At 51.2% G+C, this 14,170-nt stretch overlaps 1 protein-coding gene across 4 annotated transcripts in view; it reads right to left on the bottom strand.

The window, feature by feature from the left end:
* Positions 1–14,170, bottom strand: part of EXTL3 (exostosin like glycosyltransferase 3) — a 107,483-nt gene that overhangs the window by 77,291 nt on the left and 16,022 nt on the right. For 2 of the 4 annotated variants that reach the window (XM_084284728.1, XM_084284725.1), the window contains exon 1: positions 11,360–11,559. The exons of 1 other annotated variant lie outside the window; for it this stretch is intronic. The gene's annotated coding sequence lies outside the window, so the exon portion shown is untranslated. Of the gene's footprint in view, positions 1–11,359; positions 11,560–11,723; positions 11,830–14,170 lie in introns of those variants that run through there. One more of the 4 variants, XM_084284726.1, reaches the window with a different exon arrangement.

The raw sequence follows: 14,170 nt of genomic DNA on the forward strand, positions 1-14,170 counted from the left end.
TTCATGGTGAGGGTGCCGGAGCACTGGGCCAGGCTGCTCAGGGAGGCTGTGGGGTCTCTGGAGACATTTAAGGCCCATCTGGGCACCTACCTGGGCAGCCTGCTCTAGGGAACTGCTTTGGCAGGGGGTTGGACCCGATGGTCTCTGCAGGTCCCTTCCAACCCCTACAGCTCTGTGATTCTCAGCAGTGGGTCACAGACCCACATCGAGGCACGAGATCTCAAGGAAAGGCCCTCGCAGCCCCAAAATCCCCACCGTGCAGCCCCACAGTGACCGTGGCTCTCAGCCGCCCGGGGTTTCACACGCAGCCACCACATGCAAATTTAATCTGATTTCGCAGTCCGACTCGGGCTGTCAAACCACAACCCCAGCACGCTGCTGCAGCGACGTGCCTGAAAACCAGAGCTGGTCCTGCAGCAGAGCTGGTTCCTCCCGTGACGAAAGGATCGAAACCAGACCCCACATACCCGTCCTCCCGCCGCGCTACATCCTCCCTGCACGAGGGGCAAGATGCTGGCGACACGGATTGTCCTGCAGGTGGTGGAAGCTCCCCCAAAACCACCTAATTCTGCAATCTGGCAAAGGGGAGGAACAAATCTGGAACTATTTCCACTTCTGAAGTGCTTCCCAGAAGCTCCTGTTCTTCAGTATAAGTTCTGTAACATCTAAACTCACTCAGCACTCCTTTTCTCTCCCCGCTTTCCATCACCACAACCCCTCAGCCTGCCCCACCAAAGCCGAGGGTTTCCCTTACAAGAGTTCAGGTTTAAGCAGACCAAAACAGCCCGTTTGAGCTTTTCCCACCGCCTTTTGTGGCAGCCTTCAGGCTATGACGGATGCGTGGGGATGCAAAGCAAGAAGTCCGCACAAAGAGCAAGCCAGTGGGTGAGGCGGTTTTGTCCTCAGAAGGGAAGCAGGAACGACTTATTGCCTCATTAAAGAGCCTCGGCCTGCATTTTTCTTAGATATATTTAGACACTAGTGGCAAAAATAAATAATAAAATGGAGAAAAGCGATTGTATTCTTACCATACAGACCTCGTTAATCACACGGATACAAACTAAAGAGAGGAGCAAGCTCTGAAGCCTCCGTCCCACCAGCAACCTGCAGCTCCACAAGGCAGCTTCCTTCTAAACCTCCTGCAAACGGTAATTCCCGTCCTCTGGCTTGCAGGAAGCACAAATTACTACCCTCAGTGATACCTCCCCGCCGATAAACCACGGCTAAGGCTGCGTGCGGACACTGGCGCGGAGCGAAACGAGGCGGCACGCCCCGAGCAAGCATGCTGCTCGACCACTAAACACACATTTCGGTGCCCTGCGTGGGCAGCAGCTGCTGTCCCGAATGTTTTCGCAGCGCAGCCTGCACCACTTGATGAAACGGGACTAAAAAAATGGGTTGGCAAAACGGTCCAAGGGTTTCCGTGCAGGGTTATAACCTCAGAGCACGAAGAGCAGAGCCCCCAGCTCACCGTGCCCCTGCCTGCAGCACCCATCCTGCTCCTCCTGGTTCCCAAAGTCCCTCTGTGTGATGTCTGCTGGCTCCGTTTCTGTCCCCGCCAGCCACCCAAAAGATCCTGCAGCACCCCAAAAAACCAGCAGGGAGCCTGCAGGAGCAGCACCCCGAGCACTGCCCTGCCTGGATTTCGATCTGCACAAGTCACCCTTCCCGAAACAGCCCCAGAAAGCAAAATGCAGCCGCCAGCAGCAAGCAACCACGCACCCACCTGCCTGGGGGTGCTCCCCAAAGGGCCACGGCCGCACCTCAAACCTGCTGGGGGCCAAAAAACCCTCGTCGGAGGGGAGCTGAGCCCCACCGCGCCTCCTCCGGGTAGCCACAGTCCCTCTTTGCCAGCAAGTAAAAGCACTTTGAGGAGGGCTTTGCTCCCCTCCCTTCACTTTTAAAGGGCTGAAGAATTTCTTCTGAATGCTGCCGATCGCAGGCTCACGCTGGGTTATTTTTAAGAGCACAGGAGCAGATTTGCAAGACCCTGAATGAGGAAACGCCAAGCTTTTCTGAAGCAATAATAGCCCAGACAATGGTCACGGTTTCCCAAGGGTCTGAACACCGCGGCTGACAAGAAGCTTTATTCCTCCACAAAACCCCCTTCACGGGCTTGGAGGGTTTGCTTTGTGTGCTCCAGGCTCAAGTGAGAGAGTGAAAACAAAAAATCTGCCCAGGGAGACAAAAATCACTGGGAAAAGCTTTGGTGGTTGGTGTTTTGGGATAAATCCCCCTTGGTACCAAGACTTCTCCCCATCCTACCTGCACCAACTGGCTGGCTTCTCCAGGGTTAGGGGGTTGGGGAAAAGCCCTTCAGTTTCCTTCACGGATATTTGCACCACCAAACCATGCCTCTCCCCTAAATCTCCAGAGATGTGCTGCAACCCCTGACCTGCTGCCAAATGGGGGAATCGAATCCAGAGATCACATCACTCCTTCCTTCTTCTGAGGAGGAAGAAGGCTCCTTTTGTCTCCCGTTCCAATGCTGGCCTCACCCTAACTGCTTAAAAAAAATACAGAAAGATTAATACCACGAGTTCATTAGCTCTTAGTTCTTCAAACCAAGATGTCAGGGTGTGCCTGCAGGACTTCCTCACTCTCCCGTGATCTCTGCTCTCCCTTGTCCCTGTAAAAAACACGGTGTGGCACACAGCAAACCACGGTTACAGCTCAGCTTTTTTATTTGGTTGCTCTCAATCCGATCGCTTCCCAACCTGGTGCACCCCACAGCTAGGAGAGAGGGACCACAAAGCCTCTCTCCTCCAGCTTACGACACCTTCAAGGTTATCAAAACATTTCCTAACCTAACGCCACGACCTCCCTGAGTTAAATAGAGAATTAATCGCATTAAATTTCAGCGTGACAGTTACATGCTGACCCACGGAGGCTCCAAACACACAAAAAAAAGCCAAGGGCCGAGGCTGAGATATCCCAAAACACCTGGAGCTGCCCGTGCAGGACAGGAGAAAGAAGCTGCCATGGAAGAAACGACGCCAGCAGATCCCTGCGCCGTGCTGCTGATCTCTGCAGAAACCCCAGCCAGCCTCTTTTTTATTTTCGGCTCTCACTTCCAACAGATTGAGATCATCCCAGGGGCATGGCAGCGGACCAGAGCACGGGAGATCGTTTCAAGACATCCTTAATGATGCACAATTAACAGCTTCTCCCCGATTTTGTCTCATGACCTCATTCGTTAGTCAGAGTTTTTAATCAGATCCTCAAATAACACGTTTTCTAACCACCTCCAACTTTCCTTACTGCCACCAGGAGCCTGGGGCTCCTCTTCCTTCCCCTTGAGAAGGGTTCAAGGCAGCATCTCCATTTCCTTACCACCCAACCACAACGAAGCTGCCTGCACCCACGTGCAAGCCAAGCTGGTCCTCCACCACGCATTTCAGCCAAATCAGTCAATATTTGACTTTGCAAGGACCACAATTTATTTATTTTTATTAAATTCAGCGCATCGTGCCCGCAAGAGGAGATGCAGCAAAGGGTGAGGCAGCAGGACACGCTGCTTGGGGTCTGGGGAATAAACGCTGGCCCCTAGGTAACCACACAGCTCTTTTAATGGGGTATCTCTTGTCAAAAGAGGGGTGAGGGAAGGGCAGGACCTTCTGCTGCCTTCTCTGGTGCTCCACAGCTGGCAGAGAACGGGAAAAATTCAGAGAAAGAGGAAATCTATGAAAATAAGGCCAAAGAGGGGGAAGGTGATGGAAACAGGAGGAAGCCAAGCCTGCGAGGATGACAAATAAAAATTAAAACCACATCAGGCAGTTTCACCACAAACTGAACTCTCCTGCTCCTCTTACTCTTGGTTTTTGACAGAAACCACGGGGGAAAAATCAGTAAGAAGCCATCAATTGCAGGCCAGGCTCAGCTTCGCATCCCTTTCTGCAGTTTTTATGAGCTTCCAAAACTCCAGTTGCTTAAAACGAGCACAGCCCAGCAGGTATCGATGCTGTGAGCCAGCAAGGGCTCTCCCCAGATGTGATCTCTCCCCAGATGTGATCTCTCTCCCCGAGTGATTGCTTGCCAGAGAAACATCCCCAGACCACGCTCAGCATCATCGTGACTCCGAGTTCTGCACCAGCACAGGCACGAGGAATAAAAACTGCTGCAGCCACCCAAAATGTCACGTTGGTTGATGACAGAGCGAAGAAATAGGGCGACCCCTGATTGTGTCGGCGTCGAAAAGTCCCAGCGAGCAGAGCATCACAGGGAGACGGGAGGAAAAAAAGCGTTGATGAAGCTTCCCTCTTCAACAAGCAGCCACAGAAGTCTCCTCCTGATGGAGAGGACCCGAAGAACTGCTCGGGGCAGAGCTGCCACCAGCAGAGAAGGGTGCACAGGAAGAATAAAATTAAATATAAACTATGCGTGAACAGGAGATGTTCCTTGTTTAGTTCTTAATTGCGGGAGAGGAGAGGCCAGACGCCAGGAAAACAAACAGGCTGGGAACAAAACGGGGAAAGGAGACCCAAAAGCAGCAGGGAGGACAAACACCTACCACTAAATTCCTGGATTCTAATCTGGGAATTAAAAGCCCGACAGATTTAACCCCCTGATGGATTTAACCCAGCTCACCCCATGCCAAATTAGCTGCTGTTTAAACGCAGAGCTGAGGCATTGTCTGTTTGCAGGGGATTATTTTTTTTTTCCAAGCTAAACTGTTCTCGTGTTCACAGCTTGAGGAGCATCATTTATTCCTAAGAGGCTCAGCAAAACGAAGGGGGTGCAGCAAACCCTTCTCAGGAGCCCTGCAAGCAAGGAAGCTCACACCTAAACTGCGAGTTCCAGCAGTGTCAGACTTTTATCTGGAGTTTAGCAGGAAATTCAGAGCACTTCCAGGTCTATCCAGGCAGATTTGAGGATGAAAAGCCCACTTTTGCCAAAGTTAAGGCCAGCAGTGTGCAAAAAACGGTGACAAAGACCCAGAGCCCTTTCATCGTCCCAGCTTTAGACGTTCAAGAACGAAGCGAGAATTTTCTCCATAGGTTGAAAAAAAAAAAAAAAAAAGTTAAAAAGCAGTATTTAGAATAATGAACAAGCAATTTGGGCTCCAAGAAAAACATCCCCACGAGAAAAAAAACACAAAGTTTCAGAAAACGCCATCTGCAGAAGTGCTGTTAAAGACAGCTTGCTCTTTGAAATAACCAGAGCCGCAACGAACAGGGAGGAAAGGACTTTGCTGTCAGAATGTGATTAAAAAAGAAATAAATAACAAGAATAACAAAAAAACTCCATTCTGTCCTATACGCAGAGAGCCAGGAGCTGCTCTGGGAGACAGTGAAGCAAACAAATTTCCACCCTGAGACTCCAAAAGGTCACTGCAAACAATTAGTGAAATGCAATCCTGGAAGCAACGCGTGCCTTTTTTTTTTTTTCCAATCTGTTGGAGCATCTTCAGAGCTCTGGTTATTCCGTGCATCAAGGAACAAGATCAAGGATCAGGCAGGCGGTTCAATAAGTGTACGGGCAGCAGGGAACCAGCAAAGCCGTGTTTGGAAGCGAGGAGGCTGCGGCACGGCTCCTTTCCTCTTCTTCTCCCTCTCCTTCTGCAGGAGGCAGCTCCCAAAGCAGAGCTCATCTGCTGTGAAACCAGAACGAAGACATTCCTTGCCATGTAGGGGAAATAACAGCTCATTCATTTCACTTCTCCTCGCAGAAGAGCAGAAGTCGGAGCAAGGAGGCCTCGGGATAAGAAACCAGGCAATGAAAAGAAATACCTTTCCACCACGTCCCTTTCCACCTGTCCCTCAGCAGCCTTCAAAATGGGGCATTTTCTTCTTTTCTTCTTTTCTTCTTTTCCCTGTTAGGAAAAAGGGGCCAAGCAGACCCGGGTGCTGCCCTCCCAAAGGAGCAGGTGCCCCTGTGATCCCCTTCAGCAGGGAAAAAAGGAGGAGCAGAGACAGCTCCTCGTTGCTCTGCCTCTTCTTTGGGCTTTTGGGAAACAGAAACAGGCTGGCTCCTACCAGGCAGCCATCCCGCATGGCCTCGGGGCAGCAAAACTCAGCACATCGGACGTCAAAAATACAGAAATCCTCCCAAACGAGCGGTCTCCTCCTCTGGAACCGCCAGTGCTCGCATCTCTGGTCTTCGGAGAGCCAGATTAGGCTGGAGACAGGAATATCCTGCAGCAGGGTAATGGAGACAGCAAGCAGACGGGGAGAAAAGGCAGGGAAGGGTGCCCAGCAACCTCCCCCCAGGCCTAAAAGAGGAAAGAAAAAGCAAACAGAGAAAGAACAGGAGCAGTTTGGATTAGGAAACGGCTCCCAAAGATGCTCTGGGCCTTGCTGCAGGAGTAACTCCACCCCGAAAGCGAGCTCAGGAACACAAACGATGTAAAAACATTTCCCTGACAGCTCCTTCGTCAAGGAAGAAGTTAATTGCGTGGCTCAGCCTTTCTAATCAAGATCGCCCTCGTATTTTTTTTAAAGATATTTGGGGAGGGAGAGCAGTCTGGTTCCTGAAGGAGAAAAATCAGCTCGTGTACAAAGCCCTGAGATACCTGCCAGCTCCAGCTCCTAACTAACTGCACCCCTGAGACGCCTTCAGGAGCCCTGGTGCTATTTATTCATCACTGCCACGGAGCAAAAACAAAGCCCGCAGACCCTGGGGGCAAGTGTGAGGAAGCAAAGGCAGGAGTTTGCAACCTTTTTATCCCTATTAGCATTAAATCTTGGGTTTTGTAACCAGCTCGGAGATTCACAGCAACACCACGTGGCTGAGGGTACCGATTCGGGGGTTTCCCACGAAGCAGGGACCTGTTGCACGGGCAGGAGGTGGAAGAAAAAAAAAAAAAGCCAAGCTCCTGGGGTGCCTTAAATCCCAGCTGCTCCACCAGCACGGCGCCGTGTCCCAATCCGTGTAGGAGCAGCAAAAAATCCACCACGTGGAGCTTCAATTCTTCCTCTCAAGACCATCGCAGCGACAGCTCCTCCCTTCCTCCGCGTCCTTGTTTTCGTTGGAGAACTCGCTGAACACCAGCTAATTGCCCGACGCCACGGTAATTAGTGGCAGCCTCCCAACAGAGCCATCTCTGGGCTGCTTTGCCCATCGCTGGCTCCTCCTCAAGCCCCAGATGAAAATCAAGGTGCGGCGGATTCATTTACTGAGCTCTTCCCAGGAGAGACGCCTAAGGAAAGGAATATCTTACCAAAACAACGCATGGTCGGTTTGGGGTTGTTTTTTTTAAAGCTTTGTGCTGTTTTTTTTTTTATAAACCATCTGCTGTGGGACTGCTATCTTTACGAATAATCTGAGGACGGTGTTCGCTGTTGGCTGCCTTACGTTATTAGATGCTCGGCGCATTTCTGGGAGGCGGTGGGCGCCTGTCCTTCATGTTATCTCCGGCCGGCAGCTTCCCTCTAAATGAGGAAGAAAAGGATTACATTGCCCTGTCTCCTGCCCACCTGCTGCTTACACATCGTGGCTTTGATGTTATTACTTGGCTGATACCACAGGATTTCGGCCTCTTGACGTGCAGAACCTTGCAAGTTTCCTTACTGAGTGCGAGCCAGCTCTGCTTAGACTTCCCCCGAGCCCTTCAGAGAAATGCAGGGAGCAGCTCACGCCACCGCTCTGCGAATTTCAGCTCTGCTCTCGGCTCCGAGGCTCCCCCGCTCGCTTGGCAGCTCCTCTCGTCACAAGCTCCAGCGCTCCCCATGCCAACCTTTCCCAGGCAGCAGCCCCGCGCCGCGCAGGCTCCGCTCGCCGCCAACACGATCCCACCGCGTGCCCACGGAGCAGAGCTGGGATGTGATTTCCTCCTGCCCGGAATAGAAACGCCAAAAAGACGCGTGCAGATTTCATCCCGAGGCACTCGAGGACAGGGAAAAGCCAAGCACACCTTCACAGCGGAGAACCGAGACGTGCTGATAGGATCACGTACGTAGCGGAGAGTGCTGATGGTTTTAATTGCCTTAATAGAAGCAAAGGACCCCATTTCCACACCAAGTTGCCAGACAAACCCATTATCTAGTTGCCTGGACTTCGAAAGTGCTCGACCTGTCATAAAACATCCCCTAAGGAAGGCAACAGATGCATGGAACAACTTATTCCCTGCTCGCTGACATTTCGGCGTTCAAATAAATCGAATTCGCTTTCGAAGGAGTTCAGAGATGACACACGTAGCTCCACAATCCCTTCCTGCAGCACCAAGGGGCTGGCACGAAGCTCAGCCTGCAGAGCCTGGTGGCACAACAAGCTTGTGAGCACAGCAGCACCCTTACCAAGAGCGGGATCAATCCGCGGGCTACCTGCGCTGCCAGGAAAATACCTGGAATTGTTTTGAATCACTTCACGTAACAAGGCTAACCAGCTGGAAACTCTGCAGAAGGAAAAGGAAGAGTTACCCATACAGCAGGAAACGTTATTTAGCTTTTTCTGGCAGAAGAAACCTAAGAGGGTTTCCCATGTTCACGGGTTAATCCCGCGTTCTGCTGTCGTTTGCATCTGTAGAAGAATGACAGCCAGCTTCTGAATGCGTCAAAACTCACAGAAGAGGAAGGAAGAGCAAGGAATACAGAAAAAAAAACATCCACACCCAACTCCACGCAACCTTTAAAGAAACTGGTAGGCTGGGCAGAAGTCCTAAGATGAATGAAAAGCACTTTACAAGTTTCCCAGGGAACTTTTACACCAAACCAACAGATAATCTGTAGTCCCCAGTGGGAGTCTTAGGGTTCCCTCCCCCAAAGGGGCAAAAAAAACTTTAATTTTCTTGATTTACGAGTCTCAAATCTCTGTATTTCAATCGATTTCATCAACAAGAGAAAGGTCATTTCACAGTTTCACTGCAGAGATCAACATAGCCTTGAGAAACCAAGAGCCAGTCACCACGAGGCGGGGGGGCAAATGCCAGAAGAGGGAGCACAGCACACCTACGCACTTTATCTATAAATAAGTAAATAAATAAATAGAAAGATATCGGAATTTTATAGTTAGAATGATCTTGTAGGGATTGTCCAGCAAGTCAAGGTACAAAATGTCCTTTCAAAAACCGTTTGTGACAGATTAGTCAGACCTCTAAAACTGCTCTTGCTGGTAGCAGGCAGCAATTAACTAATAGTGATGATTTAAGAAAAAAAATGGGAGTTCAATTTGCTCTTCAAAACCGGGCCTGCAGCTGCTGTGTACTGGCATCAATTTACCTGGTTGGCCAGCAACCCGGGCAACGCAGGGATTTATGAGCTGTGAGCCACGGAGCTTTGTATTCTCCTGTCCTCGTCCTTCCTACCAAGCCCCAAAACCTCAAACTGCCTTTGCACCTCTTCTCAGGCAACATCCACCTGATTTGCATCCGAGGATCAGATGTCTAGGCTGCAGGAGCCGACCCAAGCACAGCAATCACCAATAAACAGGGCTTTAAAGCCTTCTCCAAGGAGAAAAAACTGTGGGTTTTGCTTTTGAGGATACATCTAAATTGCAAGCACAGCTCTGCAGGCATACTCAGGCCAGCCTCAGCATCAGCATGGGTTGTAGGAGCCAGCTGGATATCCCAGCTGCATCCCCCAAATCCCACGTGAATACTAGCAGAGAGATGCCTACCTGTCCTAAATTGTCATATCCTTAAGCATGCGTGTGAATATCACTTGTGTTTTTCTCAAGGAAACATAAAAACCGCACTTATTTTGCTTGCTAGGTGGTTAGGACATAAGGATCCCAATCTGGGTTAGAATTAATTCGTTGAAGTAAGAGGAAAAAAAAACAACCTGGGTTAAAGCCCAGTGAAACGATCGTGGGAAGGAGAAGGAAACCAGGCAAGGCAGCTGGGATGGGGGACAGCAGTCAAACAGCAAGGAGGAAAATCAGGCAGCACAGGGTGTGAGAGTGGGGAAAAAAGCACAAATACACAGCCAGATGAGACAAACTCTAAACAATTTAACATTATCATAGGATTTCAAAACTTAATAGTCGTGGAAAACAGACTCAAGATGGTGTCTGGCTCCCCGTGTGCAAGCAAGCCCTGGGAACGCATCGACACCATGTAAATCCTTGTCTGAACAGTCCCAGAGACCCATGAGGAAGACGATCCTTCCCATCCCACCTCAGCAGCACATAAACAGCCTTCCAATTTTGCAGTTTATTGTTGAGAAACAGCCTAAACGACAGCGGTTAAATAAGCATGTTTTTCTTCTGTTCTGTTTTCTGCTGCTTTTGCTCCGATTTGACAACTGCCAAAAGCCGTCCTCACGTGCAAACAAACAAGAGAGCTAACTAACAGTCCCTGCTTGCAAAATCAGGGAACTTCAGGAAACTATTTTGGCCCTTCCCTTTTGCAAAAAAAAAAAAAAGAAAAAAAGCTGCGAGGAGTTCGGGGGCTGTCCGTGCCACGGCTGAGCTGCCAGAGGAATTTGGCCGTACCGGGCTCAAATGAAGGCAATTAGCCCTGCTCTGGGATCTCTTAACACTGAACCCATGTAAAGCCTGATTTCTGGACATAAAAAGCTGAAAATAAAAGATATCACAAAGTCGTAACTGAACGTGGGTACAGCCACACGTAACACCAGGAGCCTTCACTGAGGGTAGGGGATTTGTGAGGGGAAAACACGTTTCCCACCACCACGTAACCAGCCTGCAGTCCATTTGTGACTGATAGAAGGAGGATTTAGGATTATTCATCGCTTGATGAGGCGTGACAAGGCACAAAACACGTTCCATGTGACACTTTACCTCAGATACATGACAAATGCCGATCAAAACACGCCTGCGATGCCTGTGATAGGCGCTGGCACCCCGCACACGCAGATTTCTCCCCCCTGAAAACAGAGAGCCGCCTGCATGTGACACCCGCTTCGGGAAACAGACTTATTTAATCTCTGTTTTTACAGATTAAATAAGCCTCACAGCACAGAAAGCAGCAGTTTTAAAGCCAAACGAGGCGATGAGGCCACACGAGCTACCAGAGGGCAGAAGCAACAGGAGCCCGAATTTTGACAGGGTGGCAGCGGGGCAGCACCCCTCTGAAGGACACGGTGTTTTAGTGAACCTTTAATACAAATTTAACCATTTCTGGCCCCTTCAGACAAAACTGTTTCCTCAGGGACCAGCACAACTGGGTGGCAGGCAGCGATAACGCGTTAACACAGTTTAATCCCACTAATTTTGTTTAATTCCACTATTTGAGGGGAAATTTTATTAGGGAGAGACCCCTACGTTTTAGGGGAGAACAGCTGGAGAAATAAAATGTAGAAATAATTAAAAAAAACACCACAAGGATACCCCCCCCAAAAAAAATAAAGCCCTGAGGGACCGTGCCCCCGGACTGTACCACTCCCCTCACACCCCCTGCCCCGCCATGGAGGGGGGGCTCGGCACCCCCCCGCCCCCCGGTCCGTGGTACGGTCCAGCCTACCTCTCGGCGCCCTCCCGGCGGAACCTCGGGACCGGCGGGGGTGGGGGGGGAGCCGCGGCCCCTGCCTCGCTTTACCCCCGCTTTGCCCTGCCCTGCTCCCCCCCCCAGCCCCCCCCGCCGCCGGCGCGCAGTTGGTTCGTTCCGAGCAGCCGGCCGGGCTTCTCCCCCTTTAGACCGCCGGCTCCCTCACGTCTTCGGCCATTTCCGACCGGACCGGCGGAAGTTGCCGAAGCGGCGGCGGAACTTCACGAGCGGAGCCGAAGGGCGGGCGGAAAGAGCCGAAGCGCTGACGGAACTTGCCGAAGGGCTTTAGGGGAGCGAGGAACGCGAAGGAAGAGGGGAGGGGAGCCGCTACGGAAACTACCGAGAATTGCCGAAGCGTCCCAGCTCTGCTCCGTCACGAGGCGAAGTGCCCGAGGCCGGAGGGCTCCCGCTTGCTCCACAGCCGCCCGCTGCCGGCGCCGAGCGGGGCGGCCGGCCGAGGCGGAGCGCTGGCCCTTTAAATGGTGGAGGGGGGCGGGGCGGCGCCTCCCCCTCCTGCCCCGAGGTGGGCGCCGGCCGCTGCGCATGCGCGCTGCGCACTCCCGCTTTTCCCGCCTAAAGGTGGGCGCGAGGGGACGCCGTGAGGGGACGGGGTCCCGTCAGCGAGCCGGGTCCTGTCAGCGATTGGCGCGGTCCCAGTTAAGCCCCAGTTATCCCAGTTGTGCCCCAGTAGTTCAAAGTTGTGCTCCAGTAACACCCAGATGTGCCCTGGTAACCCACACTTCTGCCCCAGTAGCCACCCGTTGCACCCAAGTAGCCACCAGCTGTGCCCCAGTAGCCACCAGTTGTGCCCCAGCAGCTACCCATTGTACTCCAGTAGCCACCAGTTGTGTGCCAGCAGTCCCCAAACATGCCCCAGCAGCCCCCAATCATTCTCCAGCAGCCTTCAGTTTTGCCCCAGTAGCCACCCATTGCACCCAAGTAGCCACCAGCTGTGCCCCAGTAGCCACCAGTTGTGCCCCAGCAACTCCCAGTTCTGCTCTGGTAACCCCCAACTGTGCCCCAGTAGCCACCAATCATGCCTCAGCAGCCCCCAGTCATGCTCCAGCAGCCCCCAGTTTTGCATCAGCAGCTACCCATTGTACCCCAGTAGTCACCAGTTGTGCCCCAAAACCTTCCAGTTGTGCCCCAGGAGCCCCAATCATGCCCCAGCAGCTACCCATTGTACGCCAGTATAGCCACCAGCTGTGTCCCAGTAGCCCCCCATTGTACCTCACAAGCCCCAAGTTGTGCCCCAGTAGCCACCCATTGTACCCAAGTAGCCACCAGCTGTGCACCAGGAGCCACCATCATGCCTCAGCAGCCACCCATTGTACCCCAGTAGTCACCAGTTGTGCCCCAAAAACTTCCAGTTGTGCCCCAGTAGCCACCAGTTGTGCACCAGCAGCCCCCAATCATGCCCCAGCAGCTACCCATTGTACCCCAGTATAGCCACCAGCTAAGCCCCAGTAGCCCCCAATCATGCCCCAGCAGCCTCCAGTTTTGCTCCATTAGCCCCCAGCTGCTTCCCAGCAATCACCAGTTGTGCCCCAGTAGCCACCAGTTGTGCCCCAGCACCCCTATGAGGCACCCATGGAGCTCAGTCACCCCTCAGCTCTATGGTCAAACCCTCTGCTGGGACTGCAAAGGTTGCCATCAACCCCCTGGAGAGATATTCTGATGGTTTCTGGTAAAAAGGACCATGAAAATACGTATATGCTGGGATGCTGATACAGAGACGTAAAAGTGATTGCACACCCTGCTTACTGGTACTACACCATCACCACCCATTTCACTTCATTACATCATTACTTCATTACATCAAGGGCCAATCTGGACAGTTTGTATTAATATCGCAGATTATGACTCAATCTGGACAAAAGAGGTTTAAAGACTGTGGTGGTATAAAACGTCATTCGTGGTTTTAACCTTTCTTTTCTGACTAAACAGCATTTACACTGACAGCAGCATTAACGCTGTGAAGTAAGAGCAGCTATGTAAAATGTAGGCTGACAAGTACCAAACACACCAAAAGATGGTGACTGAAGCAAAAGAATTAGAAAAATATAAATATAAAAAAACAGTGAGGAAATAAAGGGAAGAAAAAAGGCAAGTGATGGTGCCAGTTATCATTTTACAAGAAAACCAAGCCAAACTGAGCTTCAGTACTTTTTATTATTTTATGCACTTTAATTCTGCACTTATATTAGGGCCCCTTGAGAGGCAACCCTATCTGTTGGAATCATGTCTCCCCCCAAAGCACCCAAACTGACAACTTTTGGGGGACTAAAGAACGTGACAGAAAAAACAAGGTTTTTATCTCCATAGGAGCGCGTAGGGTGGCAACTGTAGTGTGTCTCCAGGAATCTCAGCTTTAATAAAACATGAGCACTTGAAAGCTGCAAGGAACCACTTTTCCACTGCTCTGCACTTTTTAACAGTCATTTAACACATGTGTAAAGAAACTAACTTTTCTACCAAGATGAAAAAACAGTGGGGGGTGAGGGGGAGAGCAGGTCTACCTGTTGTTAAAGAATACAAAAGGAAATCTCAACAAACAGAAGGGCGGGCATAGGTAGTGCACGTTGAAAGGATCTCACAAACAATATTTTATATATTCCAGGAAAAAGAAGATGGATGATTAAGGCATTGCCCAGTATAAAGGCAAGGTTATCACCCAAATTGCTGGACACAGCCATGTCAGGACACAAGGCGAGAGACTAATTCTTATCCCAGCTCCCAAAAGGAAACAAGCTCTCAGGAACAGCAGCCAGCACGGCAAATCCTTCT

This window comes from Netta rufina (assembly GCF_964035555.1).
Source record: "Netta rufina genome assembly, chromosome: 3".
Lineage (NCBI taxonomy): Eukaryota > Metazoa > Chordata > Aves > Anseriformes > Anatidae > Netta > Netta rufina.